General features: G+C 42.2%; 1 protein-coding gene across 1 annotated transcript in view; it reads right to left on the reverse strand.

The window, feature by feature from the left end:
- DISC1 (DISC1 scaffold protein) overlaps nt 1–22,850 on the reverse strand; it is a 339,029-nt gene that overhangs the window by 280,053 nt on the left and 36,126 nt on the right.

Raw genomic sequence — 22,850 nt, forward strand, 5'->3', positions numbered from 1 at the left:
GGTGCATAAAATCTCTCTTGCGGTTCTCCAGTTCTGGGGTCAGCCAGGGAACTCATGTAATGAACATCGTAGAATCAGGTCCAATTAATACAGACAAAAGAATAAAGGGAGTTTGTGGAGAGACTACCTGCTAAATAGTCAGCCAACTTATTTCTTCTGAATAATCTTGAAAAAAAAAAAAAAAGTTAGTGTATGTATTACTGAAATCCAATAAATCCCAGATAGTAAATGCAAAAGAATTGTCAAATAGAGGAAAAAAAATTAGGAATGTGAAATATGAAAATATTGAGCCAAGTTTTCTGTTGATATTTTGAAAAATTCTAAGGCTATAGCTAGGTTTACAGTACAGCTTATGTGGGCAGAACTTATGTCACTCAGGGGTATAAATAAACCACCCCCCTGAACGACATAAGTTACACCGACATAAGCGCCAGTGTAGACAGCGCTATGTCAGCGAGAGCGCTTCACCTGCAGATATAGTTTCTGCTGCTCACGGAGATGGTTTTATTCCCATCAGCTCTCTCCCATCAGCATAGAGTGTCTTCACCAGACATGCTGCACGTACGTGTAAACATGCCCTAAGTTAGACAAGAACATTTCACAGTCATCTGATATGATAAAAGAAAGTAATTTCCAAATGCTAAGTGTTTTTTAAAACTTCTCTTTAAAAGCATAAAGCTCTTCTGACCTGAACAAAAAGCCAGATCAAACAGAATTTGTTTAGTTCTTGTGCTTAAGGTTTATATTTCATTTCTCCGTGATGTTGCTCATTTACAAAATTGCACTATTTTACAAATGTGGAGAGGTTGCCCAATTGATTTTCCCATGGATAAGAAAAACCGTGAATAAGCCATACTGAAGAGGAAAATGAAAATGATTCATTGTCTGAAGTCTTAGTTTCTTTTCCCTCCATGAGTTAAGGAGAAATCCATCAACCTAATGGATATAATCTAAGTCTAAACACATTTATATTTCAGATTTTCAGTTCAGTTACTCAAGGTTATATAGTCTTATTTTCAAACAGTGATACTTTATTTTGTATGTATGTTTTTTCCTCTCATCTCAACTTCCTGCTACTTCAAATGAAAACTTCCTGCCCATTGCATCTGGAAACTTAGCTAGTGTAATCCTCCAATAAATAATTTTATAATTATAATATCTGTCAATTACTTTATAGAAAGCCATAACTTTATTTCACAAGTCAAATTTGTACCTCCCAACAGTAAAATAAATTTAAAATTCCAAATCAGTAGCAGCTTCAAAGCTCAAGCATTTAGCTGACCCAGAATTACTCTCTCATAGAACTCTTTTGCTGATCATAATTTCAGTAACTTGGATAACCCAAAATCCTACAATAGCAAAAATAAATAATAAAAAAATATAAAAGCTGAAATGAACCTGACACTGATATCAGCTACTATTCTGATCCAATCACTACCGCCTCCCCTTTCTTTCTTTCATTGCCCAATTCAGCATTTTTTCTTTTTAAATAAAGATACTGCATGATTTAATTAAAAGATTGGACAGTCTATCTAAATGCATTAGCTCTGCCCTACGTCATCCTTTGTGGCGGAATATTGCCATATAAAGTGATCTGTGCTACCCTTTTTCTATCATTACTCTCAGAAATGAAAACATTTTAACTGAGGAAATTAAATAATTAATAAATTTACCTACAATCCAAAATTAACCCTACCTGACTGTCTTGTGACATGACAGCCAAGACTGAGAAATAAAACACCCCCAAACTGTTCCTATGGCCTTGTCTACACTCAGATTTAAAAGTCTTGTTTTAAACACTTGTTAGCTAATGTGTGTTTACAAATCTAGTGGAGATAAGACAGTGTAGACTTGCAGATACTACACTGGTTGAGTTAAAGCATGGGCTCCCATGTAGGCTTTCACTCAAGCAGCTTAGCATATGTGCTTTGTCTTTACTAGACTTATAGAACACGTTAGCCAATCCATACTCACCACATGCCTTTAAATCGCAGTCTAGATAATACATATAAGGAGGAGAGTTGAAGAGAGGACTGTTCAGTATTTAGCTATTGTATTTATATTTCTTCACAGGTTAGTTGCATTGAATCCAACATTTTTAGTTTAGTAAGATTTAATTCCTCTTGTTGTTACTTTTGTAAGCCTAGAGAGTGGAATTTAGTTTACAATTAAAGAGTTTTGCATTTGATCTACCAAGTTCATAGTATACCATGTTACCTTGCTTTGGAGGCTATCATCAAGAGTGGTGTGAGTGGCACTCAGTTTTCTCATTTAATAACCATCAAGGCTGCAACTCTAGGGGAAAAGTCATGAAGAGTTCACTGATCTGGTCCCTTGTGTTGTGACAACCTTGTCACCGAACTTCTCCTGTTCTCTATTAGCCTCCCACGCAGCCTAGAATTTCATTCTGCAGCTCCCCAATCAGTTTGTTCAACTTATTACCACATACACTTGCTCACATACAGACAGCAAGTGTGAAAAATCGGGATGGGGTAGGGAGTAATAGGAGTCTATATAAGAAAAAGACCCAAAAATTGGGACATCTGATCACCCTATGTCCAGGATAAAAGTCCAGTCCTAGTATTAAGATTAGGTACGCGGATGGACAGAAGGAAAGACTATCTAGGTCCACACAGTTATTTAAAATTTGAATGCGCTAGTGTTTTGCTTTTCAATTTTTTAAATGAGTTTACAGTTACATTTCCTGTTGCTGTCTTTGTTCAACCATTATGTACACTAGTTATCCTCTAGGTGTAAAAAAATTATAATAATAATAAAGTATCTCCTGAACTCCTTTACTGCCTGGTCTTGTTTAAAATTACATAATACACAGGTGAATCAGTTTCCCTTTATTTATATATTTTACAGAACTGCATAAACGTTTAAGTCTCCTCTTAATTAATTTTCTGTATAAAAGTGGCATTATGATTATAATTAAGGCTGTGAGTTTGTTACGGATTCCCTGACTTTCCATGACCTCAGTGACTTTTACAGCGGCCAGTGCGCCTGGCCCGACAGCAGCTCAGGCAGTTCCTGCGCCAGTCGCACCGGCCACTGCTCGGGCAGTCTCAGACCACCATGCCCCTTACCCACCAGCAGCAGCAGAGTTTGGGTGTGGGAGGGGCCAGGGCATGGGAGAGGGTGGGGTGGGCTCTGAGCAACGCTTACCTGGGGGGCTCCCGGGAAGTGTTAACATCCCCCTCACTCAGCGGCTAGGCAGAGGCGTGGCCAGGCAGCTCTGCATGCTGTCTCCACCTGCAGGCACCTCCCCCGCAGCTCCCATTGGCCACAGTTCCTGGCCAATGGGAACTGTAAAGTGGGTGCTCTGGTCAGAGGCAGCATGCAGAGCTGCCTGGCCATGCCTCCGCCTAGGAGCTGAGCAAGGGGAATGTCACTGTTTCTGGGGAGCTCCACAGGTAAGTGCAGCCCAGAACCCGTCTCACCCCGTCCCGTGCCCCAAACCCCTGCCCCCTCCCACACCCAAACTCTTCTGCTGCTGGGGGAGGAGGTGCAGAGCTGTGCAGGAAGCCTGCCAGCCCTGCCACAAAAAAAAACACCCCCCTCCAGCACCAGCGAGGGTCCTGGGCTGCATGTCGCCACCTGCCCCCCCCCCCCCCCCCCCCCACCCCCACCCCCCCACTTTTAGTCAGGGGTATATATTAAAAGTAATGGACAGGTCACAGGCCATGAATTTTTTGTTTACTGCCCGTGACATTTACTAAAAATACCCATGATTAAAACATAGCGTTAATTATAATCTTTAAGGCTTTTAGCATCCCTCTTGCCCTCTTCTGTACTTTTCCAAATCATTAGCGCTCTTTCTCTAATACAGTCTCCACAGCACTCTAGTCTCACTGGGCTTTTGGACAGTGCTATATGAACCACTGGGATTTGTGCATGATACCTTTGATATAATCATAGTTCAAAGACAGATGAACACTGCACAGCTTCTGGTAAACCAAGGGTTAAAGCCTCCTCCCATGCAGCCAGCAACCCCACATCTGCTGCTAGCAGTTAAGCCTGTGAGCATTCCCTCAAGGAATCTCCTGCTGATTTATCATGGTTAACTGCCAGCAGCAATTCCCTAGACAGTGGAAAACCAGCAGGGCATTAGCTGGAAGATGCAATGTTAGATGCTTGAAACGGTCAAATGTTTAGGCTCCTTACATTTACTCTCTAAAATTATGCTGAGGTGAGTTAAGCTTCTTGTAACATTCCAGGAAGCTTAGCCTTTACTTAATTTGATCCCTGGCTTGTGCTCTTGCTGAAAGAAGCCTTCATTTTTACATTGGGCCATTTTGCCTTTTCTCCTGTGCAACTAAACACCACATCAATCAGTCCATCACAGAAACCCTACTCATCCTTCAACACTCTCTAAAATATCAGTGGGATGAGACATTCCTATTTCACAGAAATCTGGTACATGCTTTTGGAAGTCAAAGTTAAAAAGACCAGCTGGGCAACTGGAGGCAGGGGCCGGCTCTAGGCACCAGCAAAGCAAGCAGTTGCTTGGGGCAGCAAATTTGCAGGGGCGCAAGAATCCAGCATGGGAGCTGAGAACCAACAGGGAGCCCTGGGAGCTGTAGTTCCTTGGTTAGCTCCCTGCCTATAGAGCCGGCCCTGGAGCAGGGAAAGAACTACATTTCCCAGCATTCCCTTGGCCGCAATTAACAGGAAAGGGAGGGGGAAGGAGTGTGGAACTGAAACCTCATGCTGCAGCTTGCTGTGAATGGTAGGGACAGAGCCAGCTCTAGGTTTTTTGCTGCCCCCCACCCCAGCCCTGGGCTCCCCCCGCACCCCCGTGTTACCCCAGCCCTGGACTCTCCCCCGCCCACACCCCCTGCCATCCCAGGTCTGGCCCCCACCTGCACCCCCCTGCTGCCCCAGCCCTGGGCTCTTCCCCCACCCGCATCTCCTGCCATCCCAGCCCTGGGCTCTTCTCCCCCACACCCGCACCCTCGCCACCCCAGCTCTGGCCCCCACCTGCACCTCCTGCCGCCCCAGCCCTGGGCTCTCCCCCAAAGAGAGAATTGGGTGGACTAAATGGACAGTGCACCTCTCTATCTGAAGCCTAGCAAGGGAGATCCCACTAGAATTTAAAATGAAAAGTAAGGGAGGGGAGGCTCTACTAGGACCTAGGCAGCTTTAGATACAGTACCAGGCACATAGGAGGATTTACACTTCTGAGCCATGGAAGCAGAAATTGACTTTTCTTTTCCAGATTTAGCTAATATTCAGAAAGGGAATCTAGCACCTGCCTTCCAGATTTGAACACCCTCAAAATTCAGGAGTGCTCAAGCTCAATTTGGGCAGCTGTTACTTCATTTCTCCCAAATCAAATATACTGATCCACTGTAACTTGCTGTAGAAAAAGTAGAAGAAATTGAGCAAGAAATGCTTCCCAGTGGTTATTAGGACTGGAATTGCTATTTTCAACAGCCAATGCTTTTTTTTGTTTTGTTTTAGTTTTATTTGTTTAAAAGGAAGACAATAATATTGCATTGGCAAATTCCCCATAGAAACAAAGAATGGAACAAAAGAATAATAAAGGCACCTCAACTTTTCCTCATTTATGTAGGCCAGTCTTATAATATGCATCCAGATATCTTCCAATCACACAAGCTGAAAATTGTTCCACTTTACTGCAGTTCTGTAACCATATGGGAACCAATCCTGTCTGTGTTCTGTGCACATCCAAAATTCCTGCTGAATGACCCGCCCTGGGAGCGAGTTACCAATGACCCAGGGCTGGGGCGGCAGGAGGTGCAGTGGGGGGCGGGGCGCGGGGGAGAGAGAGAGAGAGAGAGAGAGAGAGAGCGCGAGCGCGGGGGGGGGGGGGGGGGGGGGGCAGCCACAAATTTTTTTGCTTGGGGCAGCAAAAAACCTAGAGTTGGCCCTGACTGGAGGGCAAGGTTGTTCAGTCAGCAGGCACTGTCCATTTGAATGGCAACATTAATTGTTGTAAGTTACACCTTGGAATGCTATAGTCTTCCCCCCCCAAAAAAAATCAGCAAGGAGTCTAGTAAATTATACAGAACTGCTTATTTTGTTGTGGTGGTTGTTGTTATAAGGTTGTCCAGGCTGAGAACAACGTGGCTGCATCATGAATTGGGACATACAGCTTTACTATCAGACTGGGGTCACCTGGGGTGTCAGTTTTAGGAGGTAGATGGCTGGGTGTATTGTCAGCTTCCAAGCAGAAGAGATGCTAAAACTTCAGCAAACTTTTTTTTCCCCCTCAAACAACTCTCAGAAGCACAACAGGTAGTCTTGGTCACAACTAAGGAAGAGGGAACACATGACTCACAAAATGAAATAGTCTCCTGGCAATATTAAGGCTGGATGGTTTAGGCAAGATACTGTATGACTAAAGCAGCTTCCATTATGATTCCTTAGCTAATATCCAGAAGAAGAAAAATCTATGAATGCTTTCCAATGTGAGGGAGTAAGAAAATTAGGTCAGTTTAACTACATTGGTCAGGAGCGTGAAAAATCTAGATCCCTTGAGCTGTGTTGTTAAACCAACATAGGTCCTCACGTAGACGGGGCTAAGTCAATATAAGAATTTTTATGTCGACCTAGCTAGCGGCCTTTTGGGGAGGTGGATTGCCTATGCTGACGGGATAACTCCTCCCATCGGCATAGGTAGGGTCTACACTGAAGCGTTACAGTGGCTCACCTGCAGTGGACAAGCCCTAAAACACCAAGCACAAAATCCTGCCCTAACTCGCCTAAAATGAACTCCAGGGGTGGGGGAAACTGAACAGTAGTGACCAAGTGGAAGGTTCAGGAGTCATGCTGTCATTACAGATCACCATGCCTCAGAGGCACTGGGGATAATACGCACCCACAATAATATTTTAGAAAGTTGCAGCCAGTACAGCATCTGCCACCAAGCACAGCAAATGCACAGTGGCCAGTAAATCTGGATATGCTTCAGTACCAGTTGACTTCATGCCATGAGGGCTCTGAAGTGCCACCAAGTGCATTAGCTGGGCACCCCTCCTAGCGCACTTCATGCCCTCTTCACCACCCCAGCACCCACACAAAACAGGGCAAATTCTGCCATCAGTTTTACATGCACAACCCCAAGGACTTCAAGATTTCTTCAAGTATTTCGAGCCCCCAATTTAGCCTTCAATATCCTTTAGGCTTGGTACCCAATACTGCATCCAAGACTCCAAATCTGGACTAACTCAAGGGGAATCATTATCTACCTAGATTTATAAATATTGATGCACTTTATGCCCTTATTTATTTTGTTGCTGTTGACAAACTTTAAGGGCCTGATTTTCAAAGGTGCTGAACATCTGCCGTTCCCTCTGACTTCAACTGAAATTTGGGGTGCTCAGAACCTCTGATAATCAGGTCTTAAATACCTATTTTTTTTTGTTACTGCTGTTTCCTTCCCTTCAGGGCCGTCCTTAGAATTTATGGGGCCCTATGCAGTATTATTAAACTGGTGCCCCTATGCCCGACGGCAGCCCGGGCTCACATGTGTATTTTAGATAAGGGTGGTCTTTTGAAGGATTTATTTAAAAAACTATATGTTTGAAGATCCAAGCATTTAAGGCTAAAAATGAATACTCAGATTGTGCATCTAAAAATCTATGCAAGGATTTTTTTTGAGAGATGTGATTTTATAATTTTCAGCAACACGCTAATGAAATATTTTTAAAGCAAATTTTAAACTAAGGTCCTGTAGACTAACATGTTCTGAGTAAATATTACAGTAATGCACAACTGTTTTTGTCAGTAAATTCAGAAACTGACAATATATACCTGGGGGTTGGAAAATGCCTGTTAAATGGCTTCATTACCACTTGAATGGCTCTTTAACAGTTTCAATGTTGTGCTAATAGGGCCTTGTCTACACTGTCACTTTACAGCACTGAAACTTTCTCACTCAGAGGTGTGAAAAAACATGCCCCTGAGCGATACAAGTTTCAGCACTGGTAGCTACTCCCCTCGTGGGGGTGGGTTTTTTACAGCCACGACTACACAGCCACACGTGGCAGCGCTTTCATGTTGGTAGTGAAGACATAGGTCTGGCAGGCTGGAAGGCTTTTTCACTTTTCAGTACTAGATCCCCTCCAAAGGAAGACTCATCAGGCTGCAGCAGCCAGCTGTGGTGGGAGCCTGCAGGAAGGGTGAGGGTAGACACTAAGACCCACGGGTGCCCCAAATTTTCGGGTGCCCTATGCAGCCGTGTATGCTGCGGATGCCTAAGGCCGATCTGTTTCCCTTCCTGTGTCTCTTTCAAAATGCAATTTCAAGAACATACTATGCTTTCCAGCTCACTCTTCTAAAAACAATAATTTAACATTCATAGATACTGACTTCTTGTGATAAATGAAGGGGGGGGGGGTAGCTCCCCTTTATGGGCACCCAGCCAGCCAGTAGCTATAAAATCCCTCTTAGTAGCTGTTCTCTAATTGCTCTACCTGTAAAGGGTTAAAAAGTCTCACTGCTATGCATAGGTAAAAGGAAGGGAGTAGACACCTGGCCAAAAGAGCCAGTGGAAAGGCTAAAGCTTTTTAAAATTGAAACAAGACTCCATTTTTTTCTGTCTGTTGTTGTTCTCCCGGGGAGAGGCGGACAAGGCAGAGCTATGCTGTAAGAAGCCTGGTCCAGGTATGAAAAAAATCATCAGTATCATACCTAGAAACTACTCATTTAAAACCCCAGATATGTAAGTAGATTAGGAAATGTCTAGGAAGATGTGATTAGGTTTATCCCTTTTATTTCATTATGGCTTGTGGATTCCTCTGTGCTAACCCCAGGTGCTTTTGTTTTGATTGTAACCTTTAAGCTGGACCTCAAGAAAGCTATTCTTGATGCTTAATCCTTGTAGTTGCTCTTTTAAAATCTAGCAATAGCCTGAGTTCCCAGATGTATTTTCTCTCTTTTTTTTTTAATTCATAAAATTTGCCTTTTTTTAGAACAGAGTTGGATTTTTGTGACTTAATAGGTTTGTGCACATGAGGTTTAATTAGCTGGTGGCAAGAGCTGATTTCCTTTTTTCTTCTCTCAGCTCTTCCCTGGGGGGGGGGGGGGTGAAAGGGCTGGAGGGTACCCCACAGAAAGCAATTCCCAAGTGCGCCTTCCTGGGCTCTCAAAGGGGTTCTGCACTTGGGTGATGGCAGCATCTACCCATCCAAGGTCAGAGAAAAGCTGCAACTTTGGGAGTTTAATATAAGCCTAGAGTGGCCAGTATTAATTTTTAGAATCCTTGCGGGCCCCCACCTTCTGCACTCAAAGTGCCAGAGTGGGGAATCAGCCTTGACACTTCTACTTGCAAGTCTTTTGCTCACTGCCATATGCGTTTAGACCTCTTTCGAACTTATAACCCAGCACTGTCTATTCCAATGCAAAGGAAAGTTTGGAAGAATTGTAACATGCCCATGTGGCTCCATTAGGAGCTCTTCTTTTACCTGAAAATCAAAAAGGACCCCTACAAAAAGTGGAAATATGATCAAATTGACAAGGAGTACAAAAGAACATCACAAGTATGTACGGACAAAATCAGAAAGGTCAAGGCACAAAACGAGTTACACCTGGGGCAAGGCAACAAAAAGAGGTTCTTTAAATACATTAGAATCATAGAATATCAGGGTTGGAAGGGACCTCAGGAGGTCATCTAGTCCAACCCCCTGCTCAAAGCAGGACCAACCCCCAACTAAATCATACCAGCCAAAGCTTTGTCAAGCCTGACCTTAAAAACCTCTAAGGAAGGAGATTCCACCACCTCCCTAGGTAACCCATTCCAGTGCTTCACCACCCTCCTAGTGAAAAAGTTTTTCCTAATATCCAACCTAAACCTCCCCCACTGCAACTTGAGACCATTACTTCTTGTTCTGTCATCTGGCACCACTGAGAACAGTCTAGATCCATCCTCTTTGGAACCCCCTTTCAGGTAGTTGAAAGCAGCTATCAAATCACTCCCCCCCCTTCTCTTCTGCAGACTAAGCAATCCCAGTTCCCTCAGCCTCGCCTCATAAGTCATGTGCTCCAGCCCCCTAATCATTTTTGTTGCCCTCTGCTGGACTCTCCAATTTTTCCACACCCTTCTTGTAGTGTGGGGCCCAAAACTGGACACAGTACTCCAGATGAAGAGATTAAGCGCAAGAGAAAAATGAATAAAAAGTGTAGATCCTCTACTTAGTGGGGAGGGAGAGCTAATCACTGATGACATCAAGAAAGCTGAAGTGCTTAATGCCTATTTTACTTCAGACTTTACTAAAAAGGTTAATGATGACCAGATACTCACACATAATTAATACCGACAACCAGAGGGAAGGAATGCAAGTTAAAAATAGGAAAAGAACAGGTTAAAGAATATTTAGATAAGTTAGATGTGTTCAAGTCAGCAGGGACTGATGAAATTCATCCTAGGGTACTTAAGGAACTAGCTGAAGCAATCTCAGAGCAGTTAGCAATTATCTTCGAGAACTCCTGGAGGATGGGAGAGGTCCCAGAAGACTGCAAAAGGGCAACCATAGTACCTATCTTTAAAAAGGGGAACAAGGAAGACCCGGGGAATTAAAAAACAGGCAGCCTAACTTTAATACCTGGAAAGATACTGGAGCAAATTATTAAACAATCTATTTGTAAGCATCTGGAGGATAATAGGGTTATAAGGAATAGCCAGCATGGATTGTCAAGAACAAACCATGCCAAACCAAGTTAGTTTCTTTCTTTGATAGGATTACTGGCCTACTGGATGGGGGAGAAGCAATAGATGTGATATACTTTGATTTTAGTAAGGCTTTTGCCACCGATCCGCAAGACAACCTCATAAGCAAACTAGGGAAATGTGGTCTCAATGAAGTTACTGTAAGGTGGGTGCATAACCGGTTGAAAGACCATACTCAAAAAGAGTAGTTATCAATGGTTTGCTGTCAAGTTGGGAGAACGTATTTAGTGGGGTCCCACAGGGGTCAATCCCGGGTCCAGTACTATATAATATTTTCATTAATGACTTGGATAATGGAGTATAGAGTATATTTTCAAAATGTGCAGCTGACAGAAAACTGGGAGTGGTTGCACACACTTTGAAGGACAAGTTTAAAATTCAAAATGACCTTGACAAATTGGAGAATTGGTCTGAATGCAACAAGAAGAAATTCACTAAAGACAAGTACAAAGTACTTCACTTAGGAAGGAAAAATAAAACGCACAACTACAAAATGGAGAATAACTGTCTAGATGGTAGTACTGCTGAAAATGATCTGGGGGTTACAGTGGACCACAAACTGAATACGAGTCATCAATGTGATGCAGCTGCAAAAAAGGCTAATATGATTCTGGGATGTATTAATAGGAGCATTGTATGTAAGACACAGGAGGTAATTGTTTGTGCTACTTGGCACTGGTGAGGCCCAGTGCTGGTGCTAGGCATAAGCAGACTAAGCAATTGCTTAGGGCCCCAAGCAGCTTAAGCAGGGCCCATATTCACTTTTGTAGTATTGTTTGGGGGGCCAAAAATATTCCTGTTTAGGGCCCCCAATGGGCTAACACTGCCTCTGGTGAGGCCCCAGCTGGAGTACCGTGTCCAATTTTGGGCACCACAATTTGGGAAGGATGTGAACACATTGGAGAGAGTCCAGAAGAGAGCAACAAAAATGATAAAAGGTTTAGAAAATCTATGAGGAAAGGTTGAAAAAACTGGTCATGTTTAGTTTTGAGAAAAGAAGACTGAGGGGCAGCCTGATATCAGTCTTCCAATATCTTAAGGGCTGTTATAAAGAGGACGGTGATCAATTGTTCTCCATGTCCACTAAAGGTAGGGCAAAAAGTAGTGGGCTTAATCGGCAGCGAGGGAGATTTAGGTTAGATATTAAGAAAAACTTTCTAACTAAAGGGTAGTTACGCTCTGGAATAGGCTTCCAAGGGACATCGTGGAGTCCCTATTAATGGAAGCTTTAAAAACAATATGGACAAGCACCTGCCAGGGTTGGTCTAGCTTTACTTGGTTCTGGTGCAGCACAAGGGGCTGGACTTGACTTCTCAAAGTCCCTTCCAGCTCTACATTTCTATGATTCTATAACACTGCCCAAGTATTTTACAGTTGCTGCCTGCTTGATGTCCCATCCAGACAGGTTAATACTGCACTGGACACTTGAAAGATTTGGACACTCATATAGCAGCAGCTACTACCTTGTTCCAGGCCCTTCAGCAGCCTCTGAGGAGATGTCAGGACATCAAGCTCACCATGAAGCTCCAGATCTAAGAACCATAGTTACACCAACTCTATGATACAGAAATGAAATGCATGCACTGAGGAAGGTTGAAAAACACTGGATTGATGTTTTAAATTCTCATTGTTTTCGTTAGCTGCTCCATATGAAGTGGCAGGACAAGATCAGAAATGAGATTATTATAAGATGAACCCAGCAACCATCTACATCAGCACTGATTGAGGTTCGGCAGCTTTTCTGGTATGGACATATTATTCAATGAATTCCAAAGTGTGTACACCAAGGACTGTCGCTGCACAGGTGGCAAACACACGGGCATCAAAAGCTTCGGCAGCGTAACAATATTGCCAGTGATGGACAAACTGAATATACAACCAGGCCACCTCATGAGACCACGTCCCTTTGGGATTTGCCATGATGATGATGATTAGCCAGGTAGTTAATAGACTGAAAGTGGGATAAGGAGCTTTTCACCTTTAAGTCACTACTGGTTCAAATCCTGTCCAGACTGACAGCCACATAGTCAGTACCATCTGGATAACTCCTTTGCACCCTACATAAAATGAATTGGTTGCCGCAATGTAACTGCTAATTAACTGAAGCCATCCTCAGTGTTTGCAATGTGGTACCCTAGCTGGTAGTTTCAGAAGGAAAGTGAAAGCCTGATTGGATATGGACACTGAAGTTCTATCTCTCCTATAGAACTGGTCTCTCAAAAAAGAGGCCAATCTCTGGGACAGGGTTGAAAAGTGTACATGGCTGCTACTTGTGCTGTATCTGTTTGGTGGACAGTATAGCTCAGTCTCTAGTCATACTTTTCATGAGCACTAAAGTTTTTTTAATCTCCCCTATTGATCCCAGTATCATCTACGAAACTGGAAACCATGCAGCTCCTTCCTTTTCAAAGTCATTTATGTTTGTTAAAGAAAAACAGGATCCATGCAGGTTTTCTTAAGAAAGAACAGATTTAGCTGGCAAATTATAGAAATAGAGAAAGAAAATCCAAGAAAGAAAGGAGAGTCAAAGAAAGTTTGCCTAGGTGATTATAAAAAGTATCTCCATGTTGCCTTTAAGCTTACAATACGAAGCACTGCTTAACATACCTGAAAATCTTACATAGCAGGAAGCCCTTTTTGGCCCACAAACCCCAAGACAAATTGCTTTCAACCTGCTACCTCAGTGGTAAGCCACATGATCAAGATTATCTGTTTCACTCTTGTGCCAGGACGTCTGTCCCTTCTGTGTCACAAGCCCCTTACCTAATAACCTTGTTTGACTGGACATCTTATACTAAAGATCTTTTTTCATTCTCAAGCATATATGGATGTTTTAAAAAGATATTACCACCAAAACCAGTTTAATCAGACTCCTGTATCCTCCTATCCTGAAACAGGCATGGACCCCAGGTTGTATATTCTTCAAAAGCCCATTTCCAAACAGGTCCTCTTAAGTGCATATTCCCTCCCCCCAAAAACAACAATTATCTTTCCTTCACCTTGACAGCCAGTTGAAATGAACACCTTGCAAACAAGTCTTTGTTACTAGAACATCAGACAGTCCCTTTCAGGCCATTAGTAAAACAATACATAAAACGTGGATTTTGCTCACCCTCAGCTGTAAACATCTCTGCCAACAAAAATTACATACCTTAAGATCAAACTGGCTCATATGTTTAGTACAAAACTATTACTTGTATTTACAGACAGAGATCTATTTCAACGCCTTATCCAATTTAAACTACAGGGAGAAATTTAGGAAGGCAGAATGTAATTGTCCAAGTACTAACCTGGCCAGGAGATTGAGGTTAACCCACCTCTGCTCTTGCAAAAAGTGACATCAGAACTTAAGTGCTCAAGACCTCCATCTTAGATCTCCTCTAACAGGGAATACTGTGCTGTGCTGCTAAAAGCACAGTCTAATACCATACCATGGCAATTTCTTATGCAGCAGCACTGAAACAGAGTAGCAGCTACTTAATAAGCTACACCTTTTTCAATACCTATGCATTCCTTGGACTAGAATCTTCCAAGTACTGACACTACCTGTCAAAGGGTGGTTGGTCCTTTAAGGACAGTTGGGACCAAGCTAATAAGGAGAAGAGAACAGACAGACTCTCCTTGACTTCCAGGCAGATGGCCTGCAGAAGTAGATAAATTAAACTTAAGCCCTGTGTGACATTCTGTTCAAGACACCCAGAACTGTAAGCCACTGTGTTATCCCTCTGCCTTAGCAAGAGTGAGTTTTATAGGAGATTAGACTGTGTGTCAGTTCCCAGTCATACCCATCTGTCTCCCCAGCAAACTCCTTGAGACTCTGCCAATCCAAACATTGCCTTGCAGGCAATCAGTGAACCCCAGTTTCCAAGATCCCCAGAGCCATCTCCTTGTGGTGTCCAGTCCCTCGCATTGGACACTCACAGAAATTATTAAATCTGCACCTCCAAAGAGACAGTGTACACACCAGCCTGTTAGGTTAGCTGAGGACTCATTTTATATCTCAATATAATAGCACTGAAATGGTTTCTAGTAAAACTAAGAATATGTTTATTAACAAAGAACAGAGATTTATGTATATTAAGCAGGAGATAAAGAGATAAGTATGGTTAAAAACAAAACAAAACACACTTTTTCTAATGACTAAACTTAATTCTAGGAAGTTACATCTTTGCTGAAAACAGCTTCTAACTTACAGGAAGTTATCAGCAACTCCCGCCCCTCAAGCCAAGAGAATACAACTTTCACAGGCTCAGAGGGTGCTGTTCCCTATGTCTCCTAAGTGATGGATTTTGCTCCCCTTTATATTTTCCAAAGTCCACTGTCTTTGTCTCAAAAGCCAGGAAGACTTCCTGGGGGTGCAGCAGACTCAACCCCCCAGTGGGCTCACTAAACTCTCTCCTCTGTTGCTTGTTAGCTTAATTGCTTTGTTTACCTTATATATAAATGTACTTTCACTGTTTGCCTGTAATCAAGCCAGTCAGACAGGTGAATCCACATTGCTTTGTCTAGCACAGGCCTGATTTATGCACTGTCTCCCAAGCACATTTTAATCACACAACTATAACTGGGGCCCTACCAAATTCACGGCCATGAAAAACGCATCACGGACCGTGAAATCTGGTCTTCCCGCCCCGTGAAATCTGGCTTTTGTGTGCTTTTACCCTATACTGTACAGATTTTATGGGCGAGACCAGCGTTTCTCAATGGAGGCCCTGACCCAAAAAGGAATTGCAGGGGGGTCGCGAGGTTATTTTAAGGGGGGTAACAGTATTGCCACCCTTATTTCTGTGCTGTCTTCAGAGCTGGGTGGCCAGAAAACAGCTTTTGGCCAGGCGCTCAACTCTAAAGACACTCCATCAGCAGCAGTGAAGAAGTAAGGGTGGCATGGTATGGTATTGCCACCCTTACTTCTCTGCTGCTGCCTTCAGAGCTGGGCAGCTGGAGAGCGGCAGCTGCTGCTGGAGGGCCCAGCTCTGCAGGCAGCAGCGCAGAAGGGTGGCAATACCATACCATGCCACCCTTACTTCTGCGCTGCTGCTGGCAGCGGCTCTGCCTTCAGAGCTGGGATCCCAGCCAGCACCTGCCACTTTCCAACTGCCCAGCCCTGAAGGCAATGCCGCCACCAGTAGCAGCGCAGAAGTAAAGGTAGCAGCACTGTAACCCCCCCACACAACAACCTTGCGACCCCTTCCAACCTCTCCTACAATTACAACACCATAAAATTTCAGATTTAAATAGCTGAAATAATGAAATTTATGATTTTTTAAATCCTATGACCGTGAAATTGATCAAAATGGACTGTGGATTTGGTAGGGCCCTATATATAACTTACACACATCACACAATGATTTTTGGGTCCAGCATGTGATCAGTTTTCACATGAGACCTTATATGACACCTTTTAGATACATATGACAACAGTGCATTGGGGGTAGTGAGTGTGTCCGACCTGATATGAGTTACAGTATTGAGGGCCCTCTACTAGTTGGCACTGAGGGGCTCTTAGGAGCACACCCTTAACAGAAAAAAACTGGAATAATGTGGCTGGACAGTCTTCTTTGGTGTACCGGCCAGTGAGAGAGCCCACCAGCTTATATTATCAAGCCCTGTTAACTTATGAGTATTGACTGTATTCGTAGTAGAAGCTAAAATAGCTGAAGGCTTTATAGATTACTATGTACAAAAATACCTACCATACTACTTATACTTGCAGAGGTGGGATAGACTCTGTCATAACATATGTTGTATGTTCTCTACATTCAAGCTGGCACAATGGTTCTGTGAAGAACTGTTCTATTCTGTTATACCACCTGCTTTGGAGAATCCAGACTCCCAACAGAACCTAGTTCTGCAGAGTAAGTCAGCATTTCTCTCCAGTTGCAAGCAGGAAGTGTGTGTGTTCTCATTCCTGCATGGATGAGATTTAGTTATTTTTTAAACTATTTGTACATAGTTAATTTTGAAGTAACAACTGGCTACACAAGCTGATGTGGAGCTCAGCAGCAGACTTGACCCTGAAACTTCATGTCAGACAGTCTGCCCCCAGCACCTGGTGCTACTGAAGGCAATGAAAATTACTCAAGGAGCTCTCGGGAGCTAATAAAGGAAAATAAAAGGGTTTTTAAATGTTTAGACATGCAACTGTGCCAAACAAAAAAGCCTATACTGCTACCCTTGCAAGCCCAACTCCCATAGACATAAAAATGTGCTTTTTTTTTTTCCAGCAGCATGTTTAACCTTGGAGCTGTCAAGCTCCATCATGAATAATGAGCCATGACAACACTCCAAGCGATCCATGGAGAACAGACCAATTTCTACTATATGCCATGTAAGGCAAAATGCTGTTATCACATTCCCAGGGCATTATACCTGCTTGGAAAAAATACAGTAATGTGGCCATCAAGAGGAGACTGTAAGTAAATACAGAAACAAATGAGACATTTCATTATATTTAACCACATAGATTGTAAAGCAGGTAATAAAAGGTGTAATAAATCCTAATATTTTACATTTTATACTTAAAATTAAACAGGGAGCAGGGGTGATCCATCTAACTGAATATGCATTTGACAAAGAAATACCACAGGGGGAAGTATGTGTGTTGGAAACACATCTGTGTACAAGGGAAGGTACACTATGTAAAAAGGCTTGGCACTACTATATATGTAGCATTGTGCTAGAACCTCTATGTTTATTGAAAATAATACTAAAAGATATTCACATCTACTTTTTCAAATTTGTGGAGAATTGTGGCTGCACAAACATCCATTAAAGCCAAAGTGAGTTTCATGGCTATACCACCATCTACTGCTTTGAATATTTAGGGTTTACTGTTAATTTCCACTTTCAAGTATCTTGACATTCACTAGAGGGAATCAAGGGCAAGCACTTTCCTTTTGTATCACCATTAACAATATATGTTTATATAATACTTTTTTGTCTGTGGTAACAGTAGTAGATAAAAACACAAAGGAGAATAGAGTGCTTTCGAACAGAAAAGTCATTTCACCTCCCAGCAGCATAGATCTCATTCAATTTACATTTTAATTTCCATAATTTGTCAAAAACTATAGTAATTAAAGGGGTGGAGAAGTAGAGAAGAGAGGAGGTGTCAAAAGCAAGATTTTGCAATTATTTGGTCCTTCAGTCTCATTTTAGCATCTTTTTCTATAAAATTCAATTAATTGTGCCTGTTTCCTCAAATAACTTCTGCTCATTTTTTAAATAAAGATTGGCTTTTTTCTGTTCCATATACAATCACTGTATGTTTTCCTTGACTGTCACTATACGGTCTTATTTACAGAAGAAAAACTGCATGATTCTAAAGCCTAGAGTACAGACCTATAGTCCCAGGCCTTTAGAATTCCTCCTGTACTGTAGAGAATTTCCTTCCATTGTATTCCTTTAAAAAAAAAAAAAAAATCCCTTCTTGCAGGATGAGAGGAATTTTAAAGGGTGAGCACCATAAGTTTGAAAATCTGTTGTTTTAGCAATAGTCTATTACTGCAGCTGAAGAGGATTCAATAATCCTAAAAAGAGTGATAACATTTGCAGTTATGCAAACCATAACAATTATGGCAGTAATCAGATTTCATATTTCAGGGTATACGTTGATCATCTGCCCACATCCTTCATTCTCTCTCACACACACACATGCACGCACGCCCATATGGCATTGCACAGCTGACTAACTGCACTATACCGCAGTTTCCCCTTCCTTTGAAAATCCCCAGACTAGATGGACCAGCAGTGGTCTAACCCTATGTGGCCAATATTACAGGCTATTTAATACACTTGAATGGCAGTTCTGCTTTTGACTAGAAAAGTCACTACATGCACAAAGAAAACCCCAAAATTCCAAAGATATATTTTTATTTTTATTAAAACATAGTATACCTTCAAAGCACTGTATGCATTGTTTCAGTTTTTCTCCCTTTCATACCTATATACCTATTTACATTTTTACATCACATTTCTACTAATAGATGTTCAGTATCTCCATCCCTTTCTAACAATATGCATGAAAAAAATAGATTTCAGACATTTTAGACAGAAATTGGCACTAAATAAATCTGTCAGCTCTTTGATAAGTTTTAAAACTTAACTTTTCACCAGGTATGACTTTGCTACTCTCAGTAGGATACAAAGTAGTTTCTAAAAGCGAAACTGAAAGAACACCACCCCACAAAGAGAAAGAGGTCACGGTTCTAATTCTTCTTGCTACACCATACATTCTCAATCAGAGTCTGTCCCTTGAGATGAGCAATGTGCATTTCACAAAGAAAAAACTAGAGAAGTCAGCTCAGATGTTAGGAAAATGATAAAAAGTAGTCATAAAAATTGGCTGAATATTGCATCAGAAGAGGAACAAAGACCCACAAGAGATAAAGTAGGTCAAGAACTCACAAGTCAGGAAGTGCTAGAATTTAGTATGCATAGGTATGCATTTTGTTATAGGGTAAAATTTAAAAAAAAAACAAAACACCTAAGTGACTTAGGAGTAAGTTTCATTTTCAAAAGTAACTTAGGCACTGAAAAGTCTAAGTCTGATTGAAAGTCAATGAGATTTAGGTTCCTAAGTGTCTAAGTCACTAAGTAACTTTTAAAATGGAATAGGAGCTCTGAGAATTTTACCCACAGACTTCAATTACATGATTACATATTTTTTCCACAGAGCCTTTCCCTCATTCATTGCACAGAATGGATAGTAAATGAGGCAATGTTGTGCAGTGAAGGAAACAGTTGTCTGCAGAACCCCTGCCTCATTTGTAAGCCTCAATTGCAGCAGAAGTTGGAAAGTGGGTAATAAATTAAACAGGTAGAAATGGTGATTTTCTGCAGCTCATAGTTTAGTCAACTCTGGACCCAATTTCATAGGGACATAAAAAAGTACCCTCTTTACCAAAGACTATCTCCCTCCCACTTCAAACCCTGAAAATGAAAAACAAAATTGACAAAATTACCTGACAGTACCCTATGCTTATTACAGCAGAACAAAAGTTCAGTTATAATTAAGGTTCAGACCAGCTTTCTGTTTAAAGCTCAACTCTTCTAAGTGCTTTAAAACCTATGTGGTTACTCACTGCCTTGAAATTTGGTGTGCCTCATGGAAGTGCAGTGGTCTATTAGTGATACACATTTGGAGCCATTTGACCAAGCGGTTTTTGAGATACAGCACTTGAAAAAAAACCAGCTTTTTTTTAAATTGACAGATTCTGGCAACCTCTTTTTGCTCAGATAGAGATCAAACCAGGGTTCAGATCATCACACCAGGGAGTCCAACGCTCGGGCGTTACTCCAACAGCGTGCATGGCCCTTTGGGGGAAATCAAATTAAATTGTTATTTCAAAATGTTTGTTTCTCCAGTTAGGCACATAACGGATTACACTGACCATGTATGGACAGAGAAGTTAACAGGACTGTTAGCCTTCAAAGTTTCACACCAGCTGGATACTGAAGGAGATAAGTAGTAGTCCTTGGAACCTGACCCAGTCACTGTCAGTCTGAGTCCCACTTTGGGCAGAATGTTGGAAGAGGCTGGATCCCATATTGCTAAAATCTGTTTCTGTCAGAGGTTGGGGTTTTGTTTGGGGGGGGGGGAAGGGATTAAATCAAAGTATTTTTGTAAAAGAAATTAGACGTGAATGCTTGCTGGAAGAGGAAGAGTGAAGGGCAAGAGGGGGGGAAGGGAGTTGGGGCTTCATCAAGGGGAGGGGAATAAATGGGGATGGACGGTAGGGGATGGACATTGGGAAGCTGACATGGGGGTGAGTAGCAGGAACTGGGCCTTTCTCCTTACTCCCCATGAGAGCTGGAATCTGGGGGGGGGGAGCCTTGCCTCTCCAGGGGTGTCTGAGCCCCACTCTCTGCCCCCATATGTGCACCAGGATCTGCCCATAACATGAGCAGCCCTCCATTAAGTTGCTGCTTATGATATATGTGTGTAGCAGCATAGAGCAAGAGACAGCAAAAAGCAACTTCTTACATGCTGATGGCTTCTGCAGTGCCAACAAATGACTTAATGGGATGGAAAGGGAAGCTGGAAATGTTAGTGAGAAGTGGGGAGGCTACATGTTGCAGGAAATGGTATGGCAGTGGGGTGGGGAAAACGCGACAGACACCAATCTTCTCTCACACGCTTAAAGCTGGTGGAACAACTTTGTAATTAAAATGTCATGGTTTTGGGACACAGACAATGGATGAGATTTCTCTCACCAGCCCTGTTAGCAACTACAAATTGGAAACAGTTCAAAGCACGACCATTATCCCCATTCCACTACAACAAAATGTACAGGAGGAGGGAGGAGCACTGAGGAATCACATAGCAACCATGTGCCTAGTGCAAAGACCACTGGACTGGGACTGTTCCTAGCTCTGCCTCTGGCCTGCTGAGCGACCTTGGGCAAATCACTTCACCTCTCTGTCTCTTGGTTTCCCATCCGTAAAATGGGGATAATAAAGTTCTTTGAGATCTAGTGATGAAAAGCACTATACAAAAGCTAGGTCTTTTGATTATAAACTAGATACAGTAGCGTATCAGCCGCAACTCTAGGTAACAACTACAACTGCCTTAACGACCTCTAACTTTGACCAACAAGCATGTTTCTTGGTTTAAAAAAAAAAAAAAAACAGGAAATTAAATGGCAAAACACATAATTAGTGCAGAGTTAAGGTTGCTTGGTGAAAGCCCACGCCCTTTCAGAACATCAAGTTCAGCCAAACTCAAACTTCTGAAATCCAGACAATATAGAGTTAAGGTAAACATGCCCGCAACCTTAACTCTGCCCTCTTTGAGCAATGCCCCACAATGCCCATAACATGCACTCTCCCACTCTGCCTTTTCACTGTAATGGACAGGCATTACCTAAACGACCCATACACTGAAACACTGAGCCTACTCCCAAGAGAATACAATACCTGTAAAATTTAACAACCAGTTCATACCCTTTTACAACCCCTTCACACTTGCACACAGGATATCAACTTAACCTACACTTTGCCCTTTCTATCATTAAACCCACAGACTGTTCTCATATCCCAACTCACTACTGACAATACCCATGGCATGAAGACCCCAGTGCCCTGCTAACGACCCAACCTACACAATTCTGTACTGAAATGATGCATACTGGAGGCTCAAGGTACACAAGCACCTCTTTCCTTTGATAGCACACATTGGGGGACTCAGACCCAGATCTCCTCATATCACAAACACAGCTCTAGCATGCCCATCAAACTAATCCCCAGATCTCTGCATATACAATCACAGCTCTTCCAACTTATTCCTCCTCCATTCAATGCAGCTACGCCTTACCCAGTGAATGCAGCGGGAGTGATGCAGATAATTCCCAGTGGCTATTGGCAGCTTCACAGGGGCAGAGTTAAGCATTTATTTTAACTCTATTTCCTGATTTTCAAAATTTTGAGTTTTGCTGAACTCTATGTTCTGGAAGGGCATGAGCTATCACTGGGTAACCTGTGTTAAAGTTTTTTTCATTTAATTACACATGCTCACATGCTCTGATGTATATACAACACATTATACAATATTTATAAAGCACTTAAGTTGACAAGCATTTCTTAAATATAGAGTATTCACCAGCAGCTGTATCTTCTCATAGACAATAACCATGCATACTGCAATCTTAGATTGTTTTACTTGAGATTATTTGATTCAATTTGGTGGATATTCAGCTTGTCCTTCAAGTTGGCACAATTTACTTCTATAAGAGCTGGTGTTGCAACTTGTGTTCTAAAGTTGCTGACCTCACTTCTTCTATTTATGAACTCTACTGCACTGTGGTGACTAATTGTGGTGAACAAAAAATTATGCTTCATCAGCAATCAGTACCTTGCCCCATTTAAGTCTTTCACTCATTTTTGTATTTTTAAGTCATGCTGTTTAAAGGTATCTGATCCAGATGGTGGATACTTGCCTCGTGAGGTGGCTCAATATAATAAACTGTTGCATTGCTTCTTGTGCTACCTGCTGCTGTCCTACTTCTTTCTTTAATTTCTATACCTCATTGTACTGCATAATAAAGAATACAATCACATGCTCACTGAACTTTTGTCACCATTACCCAACCACGGTAGTGTAGCAATTGTAAAACAAAATTAAAAAGGGAAAGAAAATAGACTGAAACTGGTATGA

The sequence above is a fragment of the Terrapene carolina genome, unplaced genomic scaffold (genome assembly GCF_002925995.2).
Source record: "Terrapene carolina triunguis isolate 2854851 unplaced genomic scaffold, T_m_triunguis-2.0 Scaffold85, whole genome shotgun sequence".
Classification (NCBI taxonomy): domain Eukaryota; kingdom Metazoa; phylum Chordata; order Testudines; family Emydidae; genus Terrapene; species Terrapene triunguis.